The sequence below is a fragment of the Rhipicephalus sanguineus genome, chromosome 9 (assembly GCF_013339695.2).
Source record: "Rhipicephalus sanguineus isolate Rsan-2018 chromosome 9, BIME_Rsan_1.4, whole genome shotgun sequence".
Classification (NCBI taxonomy): Eukaryota; Metazoa; Arthropoda; class Arachnida; order Ixodida; family Ixodidae; genus Rhipicephalus; species Rhipicephalus sanguineus.
Genome location: NC_051184.2, coordinates 68,863,444 through 68,881,319, shown reverse-complemented (window position 1 = coordinate 68,881,319; position 17,876 = coordinate 68,863,444).

The following is a 17,876-nucleotide window of genomic DNA, read 5'->3' as shown; positions in this document are numbered from 1 at the left end:
TTACGCACGTAGCGTGCTTAATGGAGCAGAGGGCGCAAGCACAACGCTTTTAACATAGAGCGCTTGCAAAGAACTACAACGCATGCATTCTATGCGAAACGCGGCGTTCTTACGTAGGCAACGCCCTTACGGACGCTATGGACGCAGTGTTGAAACTTGCCATGAGGTTCGTATGGCTCGCTGCGTTAACGATGGTAACTGTGTAATCGGCTCCCCAACCTTAAGTAGCCGACCAGGTATTAATAAACAGGTATGGAGTTGTACGTGCCAGAAGCACGATATGATTATCAGGCACACCGCAGGGACAGGTCCGGACTAAGCCCTCGTTTATTATTATTATTATTATTATTATTATTATTATTATTATTATTATTATTATTATTATTATTATTATTATTATTATTATTATTATTATTATTGTTATTATGTACTATTACAAAGGTAAATATAACCCTTTACTCGTAAACCTGACATGGCTCAGTCATTTTCTTTCATTTAAGGAGAGCATTATCAAGGTACAAAAGTTTGATCTTGGAGTGCGTTTTCGAACACTATATCAATTATTAACCTATGCATATCCCCTTTACTGAAGCAATGGCAAACCAACATTACATTGTTTTGTAATACGCGTGTAAGACGCGTAATTAATGACAGGTGCAAGGAACAGTAATGGAAGGTATTCTTGGACATATGCGAAAAAACATACGCGTGCATTGCGAAATCGGTTATGAAAGTTATATTAAACCGGATCTTACTTCTGATAGCGTCTTTTCCATCGCAATGAGTCGTGCACATTCCTGCGCCTTAATTAAAACTTTCACGACGCTTGAGCTTCGGCTTCAAGAGTAGAACACGATGGCGTGACAGGCTCTTGTTGACATCGCCATCTCAATCGCCAGCCTGACTTCCGATTTCGGTAGACACCTCAGCCATGTCGCAAGTAAAGGAACGTGTGTGCGCTTAAATTTATGTCTTTCAAACTATTCTGCAATCCCTAGTGCAAGGACAGTTGCGAAGTGTCCACTACGAGATAATTCTTCGGTGAATGAATTGAATAATTACCCACTTCGCGTCCGCAAGGGTGCGCAATACGCGCGCATGCGCAGCTCAAAACATTGATCCTGCTGTTGTTGATCAGGATGATTAATTATGCCTGTGCGCTTTGCAAATGGTGGACCTTTAAACCAAACACTATTTGCACCACCCACTACATGACATTCCTACAGGTTTTTTTTTTTTTTCGAAACAGCTTGGTAGAGTAGCTCCTTGCCACCCAGAAGGACTGGGTTAGGTTCTCACTCCGACTGAAAATTTTTATTATTTATTTATTTGCATCTATCTCGATTTTTCCCTCGCGGACAACGCTAATATGTCATTCACAACCAACAACGCGTACGGCGACACCGGAATGTCTGTGAAACGAGCACTTTCACAATATCGCGTTAAAGGACACATTGACAGCAACAAAATGAATCATTGTAATCGTTGCATTCAACAACGCGTCTGAAAAAATTTATTATTCAAATCACAATCTATTGTTATAGGAACAAAAGATCCCAAACTTAAGCCCTGCGTTATTGTTGTGTAGCGCTGGCGCAATGCATCTTCAGGGGCCCCGATCGACATTGCCAGCTTTAAAAAGCCCAATTGTATTGTGTTCGCAAAGACTTAAAGTTCGCCTTTCATATAGGCGCAGACTTATAAAACCGAGAGGAATGCACAATACGATATTCATTGCGCAGAGCAGTTTTCATGCAACATGCTGTTTCAGTGTGCGCATGGACAAACGTTGTAAAGAACACCTAAAGAATAAAACACTTAATACACAGCACGAAGACATTCATGGAAGCGCTTTTGTTCTATGGAAACCCCCGAGATTCTAGTACAAGAAAAAAAGAAAAGGCTTTGCGAGGACAGAGAGTGTTGCCTCGCCTCGCACTCGTGTTGTTCCTGTGCCTACCCTAGCAAAAATCACCCATAGAAAAACCAATAGCCTATCGGATTATTGAACATATTGGTCTATTGGTATCATATGGGTCTATAGGTGGCGTGCTGGTCTATTCGACCTTTATTGGGTTATTGGTGTATTGTCTATTGGCACTCTATTTGTCTATTGTGTTTGTCTATTGGCGTACTCGTAGTATATTTGTCTATTGGCATTCTATTTGCCTATTAGTACTGTATTTGTGTATTGGAAATCTACTGGCCTATTTCTCTGCCGGGAACTCGTAATTTTGGCATATCAAATAATGGCCATTTGAGGACTGCAACATAGCAGCGCCTGTATAAAATGAACAAATTCTATTTGAACGGATGCATGTGCTATATTTATCATTATTACAGGAGAACGTCATCAAATCGGCGATCTTCCCCGCAACAAGCTTTCCAGGCATGCTGTGCTTCCTTGTCGAATATATGCCACAGCACCGCTTCTCTAGGTAGTGCCTGAAAAAAAGAAACAAACATAAAATACAGGAAGTAAGAAAGAAAATATTTAGATGTGCTACTGAAAGAAAACAAGCATTAGAATAAAAAAATATATGCAGATACAAACACCTGTAGAATCGGCATAAGGGGAATTCCGGTGAGCTGGATGTAGGTAACAGCTTAACATGACAGGGACGGATCTTTTGTCAAATTCGTACAGCAGATTAGATTATGCTTGTGTCCCAGAAGCATAACCGCAGTCACGTGTGTGGACTTCGGACACTAGTGGGAAAGGCCAAACAGCCCTAGCACCAAACCGATCGCAGCGTGTGAACTTCGGGACTTCCCACAGAAATCTTCATTAAATATAGTGCCTCTCTACTGCAACCATGTGTTTCATAGAATGGGGTTCAGTGAGCATGACTAGTAATTGATGATGGGACCACACAGGATTTTTATTGCGAATAAACTTCTTCCCTCTCCCATAAGTGTATTATTGAGGGTGAACGAAGGCATGATTACGTATTTTAGTCTCTTTATCGTGAAAACAATGCGCAAGTCGATAACGTGCGTCTATGCCAGCGTCTGTATATGCGAACAGCCCACACGATGTTCAAAACTATTGTACTGTGGAGCGGAAAAACTAGAACAAACGAAGGGGCTAACTTTTTTTTAAAAAAACTACGCCAAGTTCTCAGACTTATTTCATACCAGTTACAATGCTAGGGCTGTGAGAGCTAGGCACATGCAGCGACAAAATCATTTTACGTGGCTAGAGGTATTATTTCAGTACATCTGCAAAGAAGCGTAAGTGAACACTGATTTATCGCTCTTGTCCTCGCTGTCCGGTGGGCAGATGCGCGAATTAGTAGCACAGCAAGAGCAACTTTTACTGACTAGCAAATATATAAAAAACAGTTCACTTACCGAACATCGGCAGGGTATGCGCACCGAAGCAACCACCTTTGCGAGCAGCATCCTGTCAGCACACACGGTACCACTTACTGCTGTTGCAAGTCCGAGACGCTTTTAGCGCTGAAACGTTTAACTTTTTTGACGCTCATGGCCGACCTTGCATTGTCGTCGCGATTACACACGTGCGTTTTCGTGCAACCTTCAATAGACACAAGCATACAACATTTCTAAGCCTGACTTCGACCACGAACATGCCGCACCAGCCGCACCACACACTCGAGTCGTGACTCGGCCAGACACACTCGGCCGAACCGAAAACATCCGCTGCGGCTGTGGTTGGCTGTAGTCGGCTCGCTTGCTGGCTGGCGCTCGTGCCGTGGCCATACCACAAAAACAAGATTTTATTTTTTGCTACTGTATTGCAATATTTTGCTCTATTTCCAACCCCTCGAAAATATTCAGCTGCTGACACATTGGAAGGAAGGTTATGGAAAGCGTAGCGAACCGAAATTTCAACTGCAAAAATAAAAATAAAATAGAAGACATACAGCGCCCTCACGCGACAGCTATTATCTTAAATGAGCTCTTTTGGCAAGCCTGTATCACTTTGGTTGGTTGCTCGTGATTTTGCGATTTTGCTATCGTTATCGTGTTTCCGCATGTTCCGAACTTCAGATTTTTCTCGTTTTTATTTGATGTGCATTAAGGGTGACCCCGCAGGTACAGTAACCTTCGGCAGCGAACGCGATGTTCACCGTCGTAAGAAGTGCAAGCGCTCGAGCGAGCTTGCACTTGCAACCTACCACCTACTACTTACAAAGGCGACGAAAAAAACGCGAACAGCGCTGTTCGCATTTGTCTTCTCCGCGCTCTTAGCTTGGCGACAATAAAAAGACGCTAGTCTCGTGAATGTATCATGGATAACTTGTCTTATTACCAGCCAGGCTACAACTGTTTCGAAAAGTAATGCGACCAGCGGAGCTGGTAGATGCCGTACTGTTCGCGCTTGTTTCCATAGCGTGCTGTCGAAGAATCGCAATAGCCCACCGACTGAAAAGAACGATGTATACATTATGTGCACACATTCAAGCAGGAAGTGACGACTTCTACCTTACATGCTGACTTCGCTTATTTTATTAGCAGCTTATTTTCCCACCCCGTTTGCACCATGCAAAGATAGCAGAGTACAAATTGCTGCCTTTAGAAGAACATTAAGTACCCAGTTAAACATTACCTACTGTGGCGTTCCCTTTTCAACTATGATAACTTTCTCTTTCTGTAAACCTGTCTTTTTGCGGGTTTATCCCACAAATATAATGCATAGCCTAACCTTGAGTACAGAATGAAATTGCACAAATATACAGGCGTCTGTGCAGGCCCGTGGCCAGGAATTTTTTCGGGGGAGGGGGGGGGGGGAGGGGGGCACTTGCTGAAAGCCTTGACTATTTGAGAAAAACGCCTATTTTCAATATTTATTTTCGGGTAAAACACCATGTATCATAAAGATTTCGGGAGGGGGGGGCGCCCCCCCCCTGGCTACGGCGTCTGTGTAATTATTTTGGCGAGATTTATGAAAAATATGGCTGCGATATTTTGGAACACTGTTATGTAAAACAGCTGCCACTTTGATCAAATACTGAACAAATCAAAAACTGCCTTTTGGCTGAATTCGCTACTGCATGACCCTGTAAGTGAATTAAATACATATAGGTGGCCTTTTAATACCATGCATAACCCTGTGACTTTGGTGGCAATTCACACCTGCTACTTCTATAAAATGACAATAGCTGCTATTTATTGGTTCTATAGGTGACAAATAGACGTCGCCTATTAAAGCCTATTGGTGCCTACTGGTTCTATAAGTGACAAATAGCTGCCGCCTATTGGTACTAACGTATACCTATTGGTTCCATTGGTGACAAATAGATGTCTCCTATTAAACCCTATTGGTGGCCAATACGTGTCAATTGGTTCTATAAGTGACAATAGCTACCAGCTATAGGCACCAACAAAAATGTATGGTCCTTTCGGTGACAAATAGATGTCGTCAATTGGTCTCTATTGGTGACAATAGAATTCTAATAGGTCCTATAAAGCTCCAATAGAGCACTTATACAACAAATAAGATTTTTCTATAAGACCAATAGAAAATTCTATTGGCATTTTTGCTAGGGTACCGGACAATGCACAGCCTTGAAACCAGGGCAGAGTGTTAATGCGAGCTTGTTGGTACATACTGAACTACGGGTAACCAGCGCTACAACGGGACAAAAGAAGGGACAGGACGAAGCGCTGTCCTGTCCAGGAGCAGCAGCGCTTGGTCCTGTCCTTCTTTCTTTGTCTCGTTGTAGCGCGGTTTACCCGTACCTCGAAACCAGTCGCTCCCAAGCCCGCAGCACAGGCATATACGACCGACATAGCGCTGGCAAGCAGCCGACCCGGTACTCGTCAGACTGGCCCACAGCCATGGGTACAGACAATATAGTGATCTCCTCTCGTTTCGGAATGTGTGGGTGGAAATCGTGAGAGGCACATAGCACTTAGGAAGAAAAAGAAATGTCACATGCTCCCTTATGCATTTGCGTAAGTGGACTGGAAGCCGAAATCCATCTTCTTTTTTCTTTCCAGTAAGTTGTGTTAGCCCGCCACCACCCACCCCCACCCGAAGGCTTTCCGCACCACGTTGTTTTGCACTGCCTCCGGAATCGGAGGCATTGAAAGCTTTGGATCGGCCCACCTTTGACCAAGCGATGATGTCATGTGATGACGTCATCATGTTACGTCATGTGATGTGACATCATAGTGGCGTTGCAATGACATCATGATGACGCCACAAATTTGGGTGACCTGCTAGTGATGATGACATCAGAGGGTGAAGTCATGACATGATGATTTTTGGCAACAGTTGCGTTGAGGTGCGCGCCGCTAACGCCAACGGTCACTTTTCGCGTTGATGAGGCATATAAGACTTTCGCTTTAATATTATCGTAGTCCGTCTATTAATTCTCCGCGAGGCAAGCCCCCCGTGGGTGTCTTTTCGTATACCAGTAGTTCATGCCGCCAGCCTTTGAGTACGGCTTCAGCCGCGGGCATAGGCGTGCGCAGGGTTCCTCATCAGGGGGGGGGGGAGTGGCAAAGGTTGATCGCAGCGCCCCCCACCCTACTAAGTCAATGTATACGGCAGATTTTGCGCCCCCCCCCCCCTCTTAGGAGATTAGGGGGGTTGGCCGCCCCCCTGCCTCCCCTGTGCGCACACCTATGGCCGCGGGCACTACTCCACAGGCAATGTATTCCTTTCAGGGCATGTAGATTGCGGCGACACCTTCCCTGATGATGCTGAAGAGACGAAATTCGTGCACCAAATGTCACATTGCTAAACGCTTATCAGCACGTTTATCATACCAACTAGCCCGCCTTTCACCACTTCTGCTCTCCTAGAATACCTAATGCAAGTGCAGGCCATAATTCTTCCTTTTGCAATATTACATGCGTTAAGTAGACTCCTCCCACTACATGACATGCTTATATTGTTTGCTTAAGAAGCAGTTTCAAACACTGGCGTAGCTCTGTTATGGAACGCCTGCTTGCCAGCCAGAAGGCCTGGGTTGGGCTCTCAGTCGGATTGATGAGTCTTTTATTATTTATTTATTTTGCATCTATTTCAAATTTTCGTTCACGGACAACGCCGATTTTTTGCTCGCTACCAACGACGCTGACGCCGACACCGAAATTTCTGGGACACGAGCTCTTTAACGCTGTCGCGTTAAAACTGCGGCAAGTGTTTTAAGGCGACTGTCCTAACAACTGGGCTGCGCACCCACACTTGCAGGATGTGAATATATCGCAAACGTTCGAATGCTTTCTACCAACAATTAAAAAAAAAGAAGTATAAGGAGAACAGATCCTGTGAAGACTTTGTTGACATATTACCTAACGGTAAAATAAAAGCCCTCTGTAAGTCAACGTGTATCGTTGACCTAACACATTGCCATTTACGGAAAATTTCGAAATTGCGGAAAGTTAATGTCAAACAAGCGTTTTTGTTTTGAAAGGCCCATCACGGGATGGGCCTTTTGTTAGGCTGTTCTGAGCAGTGAAGTTGAAAGACGGCATGCCGAAAACTAGGTTCCAGGAACGCCCAGCGTGTACACTTTTCTACAGTAAAGAATTACGTTTACGTATCTCTTAGACATCGCCCCAAATAGATTCTGCGCGGATTTCAACACTTATTTTAATGCAAAACAAGATCTGCATCAAGCCTGCATACACTCTTTTACCAAAAACACAAAAGTGACATGAAACGATCGTAACAATTCATATGTTTTCTATGCTACTTTCGACATAGTGCGTAAGCGCTGCTAACTATCTTTCTTACATTCAGAAGAACAAACGTTCCTGTTTGTTTTTGTTAAGGAAGCAATTCTAACGTGCTCTATTGTCGCACACCGGTTGCACATGCACACCTGTCCGCGCAGGAAGAATAGCTTAAAAAACATACCACGTTGTGCAATGCCATGTTTCAAGAGCGGCCTTACTAAGCTTTAAATAGGTGTTCTCTTTCAGTTTGTACTGCACAGGTTCACAAATATGATCACCCTCTCCATCTGTGTCTATATGATTGCTCTTACTGGCAGCACATCAGCGAGTCCCCCATTTGAAGATGACCCACAATATTTTCGGTATCAACGTGCTTCAGATGTAAGTGGTATACGATTATTATGCGCAGTGTGAATTGATTTTGTATATTGCCTCCAGCCCCGCTTTTCACGCATTTGTAACTTTCCCACCGGGCGGAATCACACAGAGAACTTCTCGTTGGTCTTGTTTAGGAGCGATCTTCGTGATGACCGACGCTCGCTGGCGAACTTGAGATAGATTAGTGTTGCTTGGATATCTTAAATCCAAACTTCACTTCGTTCTCTGAAAACAGGGGCACAAGAGATGGTACTTCTTCGGCAGCCGCCAAAAACAAATCATAGGCTTTTTAATTATAAAGCTCTTCGTTTCCATCTTCCCGCGTTGCAGCTGCGAGACTAACCAATGTCCTTGCACGCGTTATATGTCAATAAGATGGCCAGTCTAGAGTATTTTTCTTAAAGGCCTGTATGCGAGTTCAAGACAATCCATTGGCAGAAGAACCCAACAGTTCTCACGCAGTATAGGAATCGATGTCATGCAGAATAGTCAGCGAGAAGCGGGTTATGCCCTATTTTATGACTGAGCCAAGCTATGAGAGGTACATGGAGGCCTATTCGTAAGATTACTCGCCGAGTGCATGGTATGGGCTTTCGAGACACGTCACTACACTGTGACGTTTTAAAGCGCATCTTATGGTCAGACAGGAGGTCCGCACTCGCGTGAGTTGGCCAAATTTGGCGAGCAATAAGCAACACTAGCCGACAGTAAGCAACATAGGTCAGTGAGAGCAAACATTAGACACCGGTTAGCCGCCACTAGCTTTGCCCACTATACTCTCCAACCTGGCATCAGAGACTGTCGATATAGCCAAGAAACTCAACGCCCTGCCTCAAGCGGCCCGCTAATGAAATGTAGAGCGCCCAAAATTTTATCAGCATTTTTTTTTCTTTTTCCCGGTAGCATTAGAAAGAAAAGATAACCTAAACCCTTTCTTCTCAGCTATACAGCGAAGCTACACCGACACCAGATAACCGTGCGTCTTTAAATAAGCAGCAAATTAGGACATTCCCTTCTGTATATATCGTCAGTACGTCAACAAACTTTCAAAACGCGAGACGGTTATCTAGATCACTATGCAGCACAGCGTAAACATGCGGCGAAACCACAGGCGCAGCTTTTATAACCAAGCATCCCCTTCTATACAACGCACACGCGAGGCAGTGTCAGTCACTATACTTATCCACGTTTTCTACTCATTGTGAATTTATTTTTTGCGTATTTGCTTCTAGCCCCGCTTTTCGTGCATTTTCTTAATTTCCCGCCGGGCAGTATCTCAGAGAGAACTCGTTGCGTTCTTTATGAGCTATCTTCGTCACGACAAACGCGTGGTAAGCGAACGTAAGTTGCTGTTTCTTATATATTGCCTTGTGGTTTTGACGGTGAAGAAGGTTGCAGCAAGACTGGGAAATCCGGAACTGTATATGTGGGCAAACTCGTGCACGGAAAATGAAAAGTCAGGGTACAAGAAATTCGCGGTGTACACTGATAGCGGCGAGAACAGTCGTCGCAATCTACCAAGCAGTAAAGCTCGTCTGCATTTATACATATTCCATCGAGCATTTCAGCGTTATCGCCGGTGGCCGCCTAAGTTCCGGAATAAACTTTCATGTTCAACATTTTGCGCGTAATCTTATTGGAAGATTCTAAAATAATCTAGAAGCTTCCCAGTCATTCGGGTGCGGTTTTCACATGGAAGTAGTTACACATGTAAGGGAGCGCGGTTGCATAAAAATAGAGAAAAATAGCGTGCGTGGCAATATCTTAAAACTCACATTCACCTCATTCTCTGAAAACACTGGTACAAGAGAGTCACAGGTTCGAATGCCCATTTTTATTTTTTTAATGTGAAAGCCATAGATACCTCATCATCATCATCATCATCATCATCATCAGCCTGTCTACGCCCACTGCAGGGCAAAGGCCTCTCCCATGTTCCGCCAATCAACCCGGTCCTGTGCTTTCTGCTGCCACGTTATACCTGCAAACTTCTTAATCTCATCTACCCACCTAATTTTTCGTCTCCCCCTCACGCGTTTGCCATCTCTTGGAATCCAGTCAGTTACCCTTAATGACCACCGGTTATCCTGCCGACGTGCTACGTGCCCGGCCCATATCCATTTCTTCTTCTTGATTTCAACTATGATGTCCTTAACTCCCGTTTGTTCCCTGACCCACTCTGCTCTCTTCCTGTCTCTTAAGGTTACACCTATCATTTTCCTTTCCATCACTCGCTGCGTCGTCCTCAATTTAAGTTGAACCCTCTTTGTAAGTCTCCAGGTTTCTGCTCCGTAGGTAAGTACCTCCCACATGAATAGATACCTCACCCAATGAGAAAACTGACCGTCGGCGGCGTCAGCGTCAACACATGTGGTGCAAAAAATCATCGTATGATTACGCAACACTATGACGTCATCATGACGTAACTATTACGTCGTTATGATGTCACGTAACGTGACGTCACATCAATGGAATGACTGCACACGCATCGTTGCAGAAATTGTTGCACACGCATAGATGAATATCATGTTGATTTGTCCCTACATACTACTTCGCTGTACAAAATACGACGCCACGTGTACTTTTTTATAGAAAGACAACAAACGTTGAACGCCTTGTTTTCTTGACTTCAGATGACTGACAGCACATCTAGATTTTACGTGAAGAGCAAAACCACTTCTCTGACGACCGTCCTCCCCTGCTTTAGCCTGACTAAGCGTGCGCCGCAAGCCGCAGCCTTTCTGTACAATGTGTCGTACATGTGTCCTCGACGACAGATGTAAGTACGGAGCTCACAGTTTTCACAACTCACAACTAGAGACCGGATTTTAGGCAAATGCCTATTTTGTTCCTCGCGCTCCTATCGCGCCATTTTGGTATATGAGCATAAATTAGAGTTCAAGAAGGACTTTCATATTGCTTATTATAGTGCCTATAAATGCCTACTTTTCGCGTTTGTGCCTAAGTGCATAAATTTTCTATAAATGACTATTTTCAAAATTGGCGCTTATATGAACACCATTTAGCCTCAAGTTTTGCTCCCGGGTGCAGTTTGAGGCCGTTAGTAGTGTCACTGCGAAACATTGCCTGCACCGAACTGTGGGGTTCAACCTAGTCTTCTAGTTCAACCAACTCCCGGAAACAACCGCTATCGGCAGTGAAGTGGACACGTCGGCGAGCATTCACCGCCGCGCTGACCGGGCGCGAGCGTTCGGCGAATGCGAAGCCGCGGAGGGATATTAGCGAAGAGCGAAGAGCAAAAAAAAAAGAGAAATGCGATGAGCGCGCGGCTTTTGTTCTGTTTGTAATTTACTTTTTAAGGTGTTCACTGCAGTAGCGTAGCCAGAAACATTTTTCAGAGGGAGTTCCATCACACTTTATACTCGTGCGGACGTCTCTATGTGTGCGTGAATATATATATACATGCAAAACTGAAAAGTTTCATGGGGGGGGGGGGGTTGAAACCCCCAACTCCCCTCCCCTGTGCCTCGGCCTGGCTAAGTGTGGTCCACTGCCAGGGGAGAAATTGGCTCTACGCGATTCGATCCGGCCAATAGGAGGCATCCCTCCCTTCTGGTCTTTTATGGGTCTGGCAATCTGCTCCTGCTCTGCCCTTCGCAGTCATGCCGAAAAGACACCCAGGATTGCGTTGATTCGACATTGGACACTTGACTCACCGTGCAGAACACGGGAGTGACAGTGTTCTGCGAACCCTGCTTCACAAAGCACAATTGCACGGCTATGTTTAACTGTTGGCGCCTTTGTACAATCTTAAGTAACATTTTTGTTTTCATGTCGTAGGTAGAGGTCACGAACGTCTTCGTCTGAATTATTTGCATTTATGTGAAAAATTATTGTGCCGTAAAATTTATTTACGACTTTGGAGGTCTAAAATGTTGTTTTTCCTGCCAATTTTTGGCGCTAGAACGAGCTTTTTTGATGCCTGAAAATCCATCCTCCACTCCTAACAAGCGGCTTGTACGAGCAATTGGATGATATTTCACACAAAGAACTTTTTTTCACACAGCAACCACTTTCTTACACGGCTGACGACTGTAGCAACCAGGCCGCATACCGTGGCCAACGCTGTTCGCTTCCAGACTCTGAGCGGTAAGAACTTGTCATATAAAACCATTAAAACATCACACCGCCAGTCGATAGTTGTGTACGCAATAAAAAGACGTTGCAAATTCTGTTCTTTCTTTGGATATCAAGGACAGGCTTTGTGCGCTCCTTTCTCCTCTCAAAAGTAGTTCAGGCTGAAACGGTTGCTGCGGCTGGCCAATATATACCTGAATATTGCCACGCCCCCTTGTTTTATTTTGATGTATTGGGTTTGACCCGCAAGGACGGTTAGCAACGTTCGAAGCTGACCGCGCCGCAGTGTTCGAGAAGCTTGGCGATTGTAGTAGATCATTTTGTTAACATTGCGCGCAGGAAGCGAACACTCTAGATTATTCCAGAGCTTGCACGACCAGACGTCACGGGGTCGTGACGTCGACGAAGACGCAGGCGACGTGTCCAAGATGAAAGTCTTTATTTGGCCGAATTTGTGGCCGGGAAAAGGGAAGTCAAACTACAGCAATACACACTGTACACTGATAGCGGCGAACAGAGCGTCAGCCGTCGATAAAGCTGATGATCGCTGGGACGAGCCGTCTTTTATACATCATGCATCGAACTTTCCAGCCTTAGCACTGGTGGTCGTGCAAGCTCTGGAATAATCTTGACTATTCGCGTCCTGCGCGCAATCATAACAAAATGATCTACTACAATCGCCAAGCTTCTCGAACACTGCGGCGGGGTAAGCGTCGAGCGTTGCTAACCGTCCTTGCGGGACATCAAAATAAAACAAGAAGGGGACGTGGCAATATGCAACTCTTTTCTCGCTGGCAATCTTAACGACAGCGATCTCAACGACAGCGGTATTTTAGGCAAAGCCGAAACATTCATCGTAACATGTGAGCATACTAAGGAGGCATTGCTCATGCAGATTACGAAAGATCGACATGCGATTCCACAAGCCATCTTAAAGTTCATAATCACTTGATCAACACATGGTCGTTCCTAAAGTAATATTATGTGAATCGTAATTCCAAAAATGCTGCAAACAATGAGATGTTTTCAATGAAATTTTACGAAGATTGAAGCGGAAATGCCGATCCAATAAAATAGTTAATCTCAAACTGGCTTGGCACGTAATTCATGTCATACAACAATAGGTGCAGCACACAGTTCGTCTAACCAACGAGTGAGATCCATGAAAGAAAGTGGCCGTAAAATTAGTCTGCTTTCTTTCAATATGACACTTGGGTCTCATACATATTGAGTGCTCAACATTAGGGAGTCAAAACTCCCTAATGTTGATATTGTCTTGGCTCAACTCTTCCGAATTGCTGAACCTTGTGCTGCTAAGGTAGAAACTGTTTCAGAACGATGTCACAATGTCATATTTATCACCACTATTCTGGGTAGCAAATCGCTTGCTAGAACCAGGTTGACCTCCTTGTCTGTCTTTTTTTAGTCTCTGTATCTCTCTCTATTCATAAAATCAGGTGGCGACCGTATGAGCTTCAAGATCATGTACATTGATCCGATGAAGAGATGTATCATTTTGATAAACGCTCTTCGGAGCGAAGAAAGACGTAAGTATACCAATTTGCTAATTTTATTTAGCCTTGAAATATATATTTGTATATCTAAACCAGATCATTAGCCTTATAAATGAGTCAGCCGTACGATTAACAGGAAAGAAACAAACAAACAATTAACATGACTACACCAGAATAATATATTGTTTGGGAGATGAGACATGTTTGTATTCACTTATATTCAGGGAACCATTCCAATACATGTAATCGCAGCCAATGTATTTGGCACATTCATAGCACATGGAAACGTGCTACTTGGAGCCAGAGCCAATTATTCCCTCAGAAATAGACATCTTCCCGTTGCTTTCGCTTTATTAGAGAAAGAATTCTCGTATGAGTAAGTTTGTGAGCTCAGAAAACTGCTCGTACGTTCTTCTATCACGTAATACTAATTAGCTATAAAAAAATAAATGTATCAAACAAAAGATGATTATCTAGGCGTCACTGGCTTTAGAACACAGGTCCAGACTCCCCCCCCACGGCGAGTGTATTTACCACTGCTCCAAGCACCTAATCTTGGAGAACGTGAATATATTATGGACCTTGTTACTGCGTTGTAACCACGATGCAAAAGAAATGTAAAAGCAGAAAGCTCTCTATGAAGTTTCGCTAAAATTTGTGTTGAAAAGCGCTCTCCATGTAGGGACGCAAAGCCGACACGAAGAAATTGATACACATAAGGAAAAGTTCCAATTTGCGACAATTTAATACAAAATTCGCGTTTCGCGGGCCGCGTACGCGCCTTCTGTGTGGACGCTCCCGTCAGTGACGAAGGCTAGAAGAGAGTGGTTAAGATACAGAAGTGGGCGGCTGATGTTGTGTAGTAGTTCAGTAGCTCTGAATAGTAGACAGCAAGGGAATTTAGAAGCTGTGAGTACAACGCGCATGGCTTAGTTACAATAAAGGCCATTTTATCATTCGAAATACAAGGAACTACAAGGAAGATTACTCACTTCTCACAGAAGTTAATGCCGCCTACAGCGCCCTTAGCACTTATCTTCACTGTGGAGGAGTCAAGGAGCCACACAACTAATCCCTCAAAGTCAAAATGGCACCCGGCCTGCCCAACAGAGTTTTCGCTCTCCCTTTTCTGCTTCTTCACGCCTACAGCAGTACGTCTGACTAACTAGCGCAAACGAAAACGTTGCTAGGTTAAAATGAGCGCGGACACTGCACGGAGGATTTAGCACACAAATTTTTACTTCTCAAGATGGCTTAAAATTTATGAACACAAGTAAACCATGACCTGAACGATATGTCTACAAGCGTTTTTATTGACCACTTCCATATCACGCTGTCTTCGTAATATATTACAATAAAACCTCGTTAATTCGGACTTCACGGGACCGCAAAAAAATGTCCAAATTAAACAAAATCCGACTTATCAAAAATATCAAGAATGTGACAAACAAGTGCCCGTTACATGAATCCATTTTCATTTTATTGATGAATATGTAAATCCAGTACTTATTGTGCATAAAACTAGTCTAAAAGCCGCCATTGTCGTCATTCGCGAGTTCGTTCACACTGTGAGCGCAGCTCAAGACCCCCGTGTCTAAAGCTGAAACGTGTCCTGAACCCACCCTGTATTACCTACCGCCATAGAGTTAATATACTGACTCTAAAGGAAAAGCTGGGCCGTGAGACCTATAACCACAAGAACGCTGACATCTTGGAACGTTGTTATTCTTGCCATCACATATCAATCCTAAAGAAGCATCTGCACAATTAAAAACTTGCGGATATTGTTTTGTGTTTATTTTGAATACTTCTACGAAAGAATACGACGGCTATTTATGCAATTTACTGCGCGCGGAAAAGAGCGTTTGCAGGCTGGTTAACTAGATGGCACCACCATATCAACACTCGCGAGTACGCGAGTGTGTGCTTGCGGCCGATTGCGCCGGTTTGCGCGTCGTGTTAAAGCCCCTGAAACTTCGTTCGCGACGTGTATCTCGTAGTTGTCATAGTGTCCCGTTGTGTGCGTTTTCTGTCGCCGCATACCAATCGACTTCATGTGACAGCCCTTTTTTCTTTCGAGCTGGAAACTTCAGTGCATCAGTGCAAACCAGGACGGACGGCAAAGAAGAGATGAGACAAGTCCTGAAAGTTATGTGCGAACTAGTCGCAACCGATTTTTTTAATACTTTTTAACGGCGATAAAGCTTCGTGGGCCGTGTAACTTTAGTGTCGATTGAAGCTTTCGGGAGATGTCTCACTCACATTCGCCGCTGCATGCTGCAATCGACATTTTTCCGCTTTACGGCTCTCTGCGCTGAAGTACGGCAGCAATAAGCTGAAAAAGAACGTGGATACAGGTGTCTCGTCATTGCAAGTCGAATCAGCGCGCGACCACGGCCTACGGACCTTGCTTCGAGTTGTGAATCTGTCGAGTGACCTTTGTGCCAGCGAACGAAGAAACTTTGTTAGGAAGTGCCTAGTAAAAACCATGCACAAACAGGTGGAAATTTTAACTGTTATCATCCGGACCATTTGTACAGACAACCGTACACTAATACACGGCTTCACGCATCAAAACACAGCTGATGTTCTCTGAACAGAGCGCAGCTGCCTTAGGTTGGTAGATTAAAACTGATTACTACCGTCAAATGTAGCGAGCGTCTCAAGGTCTGGCAACGCTGGCAACGATCGTTTTGTTCCATCATGGCGGAACCCATGCGGTTATAGGTTTCAATGCATGGGCCCTATGGGGAGCTTTTCCTCTAGAGTCAGTATATTAACTCTATGCCTACCGCGACCACCAACACCAACACGCGCGCTCGTGACGATAATGTTTTTGCCGCAAAAATGGCCGGCAGCTGATCGCTCGTCCATAACAATGTAGCAAGCGAGCACCCCATCTGCTGCTGATTAAACCTGGTTCGCTAATGCACAGTCATGGATGGCGACTACGCAGCTCTGAGGGCACGCAGCGAAAACGAAACTACTGCGTGTCGGAGCTTTGACCCTAGTCGCTATCGACGCGATCATAGAGTCCAGGCAGTTTGCAGGAGCCGAGTAAAATCGAAAACTAAACAAGTTTACCGGAGCAGCTAAAGCCTTCGTCGAAAACAGCGCCTTTGTGGTAAGATTTTAGATGGCAACCACGGCTTTCTGAAAGCCCGAGGAAGTTTCGGTTTTTCACGAACGCGGTTTTTGCTCCTCCGCGAAGTACGTTTGTGGCACTTCGGGCTTGGCGCACTCCGAGAATCTTCCGAATTAACCGGGTTGCGGCCATGTACGACCGAATTCACGAGAGTTTGATGCCATTAAGCAATACATATGCTTGCCAAGACCAGAGAATACGTCCGAATTATCCAATTTTCGAATTAATGGGGGCCGAAATAACGACTTTTACTGCAATAGCGCTAAAGATTCTTCAGCCAAATATGCTGCCTTTTCATTCACGGTTACCAAAACTGTGGATACACATGATAAAACGCTTGTCGAGAATTCCTTATTTAAAAATAGAGCAGTTATAATTTACCTGTAGTCATTGCAGAGCATATGCCCAACCAGACATTTCACACGGACCTCCCGAATCTTTCCACCAAACATTTCATAACGCAGAGTTCGGGACGAAAAGTTTATATTGAAGTTATAAGAACACTCCTGGACTGAATGACCCTCCAACCTGGGGTGACCCCGAGCTTACGAGCTCGGGAACACTCTTTCGACAAATGAAAAGTTTATTTCATTATCATCATCGAGGCGCATTTTTGACGAAGCCGTCGCCGTCGTGTTCCGTATGATGTGGCGATCGTTAACATCGCCCCGCGTTGTGCGTACTATGTGCGAGTGAAAAGTGCGAGGGCTGCCGTCAGTCGCTGCTCAAGCACAGGAAACACGCCGGTCGTCTTTCCTCGCAGCCCCGCCACGGTGGTATAGTGGTAACGGCGCTCGACTGCTGACCCGAAGGTCGCGGGATCGAATCCTGGCTGCGGCGGCTGCATTTTTCGATGGAGGCGAAAATCTTCGAGGCCCGTGTACTTAGATTTAGGTGCACGTTAAAGAATCCCAGGTGGTCGAAATTTCTGGAGCCTTCCACTACGGCGTGCCTCAGAATCATATCGTGGTTTTGGGACGGTAAACCCCAGATAATACTGTTACAGCCTTCGTCGCGCGAAAGGTGCGTGGACATAACAGCTGGAAGGGGGTCGCGTGCCTCCGGCAGGAAATGCTTATTTT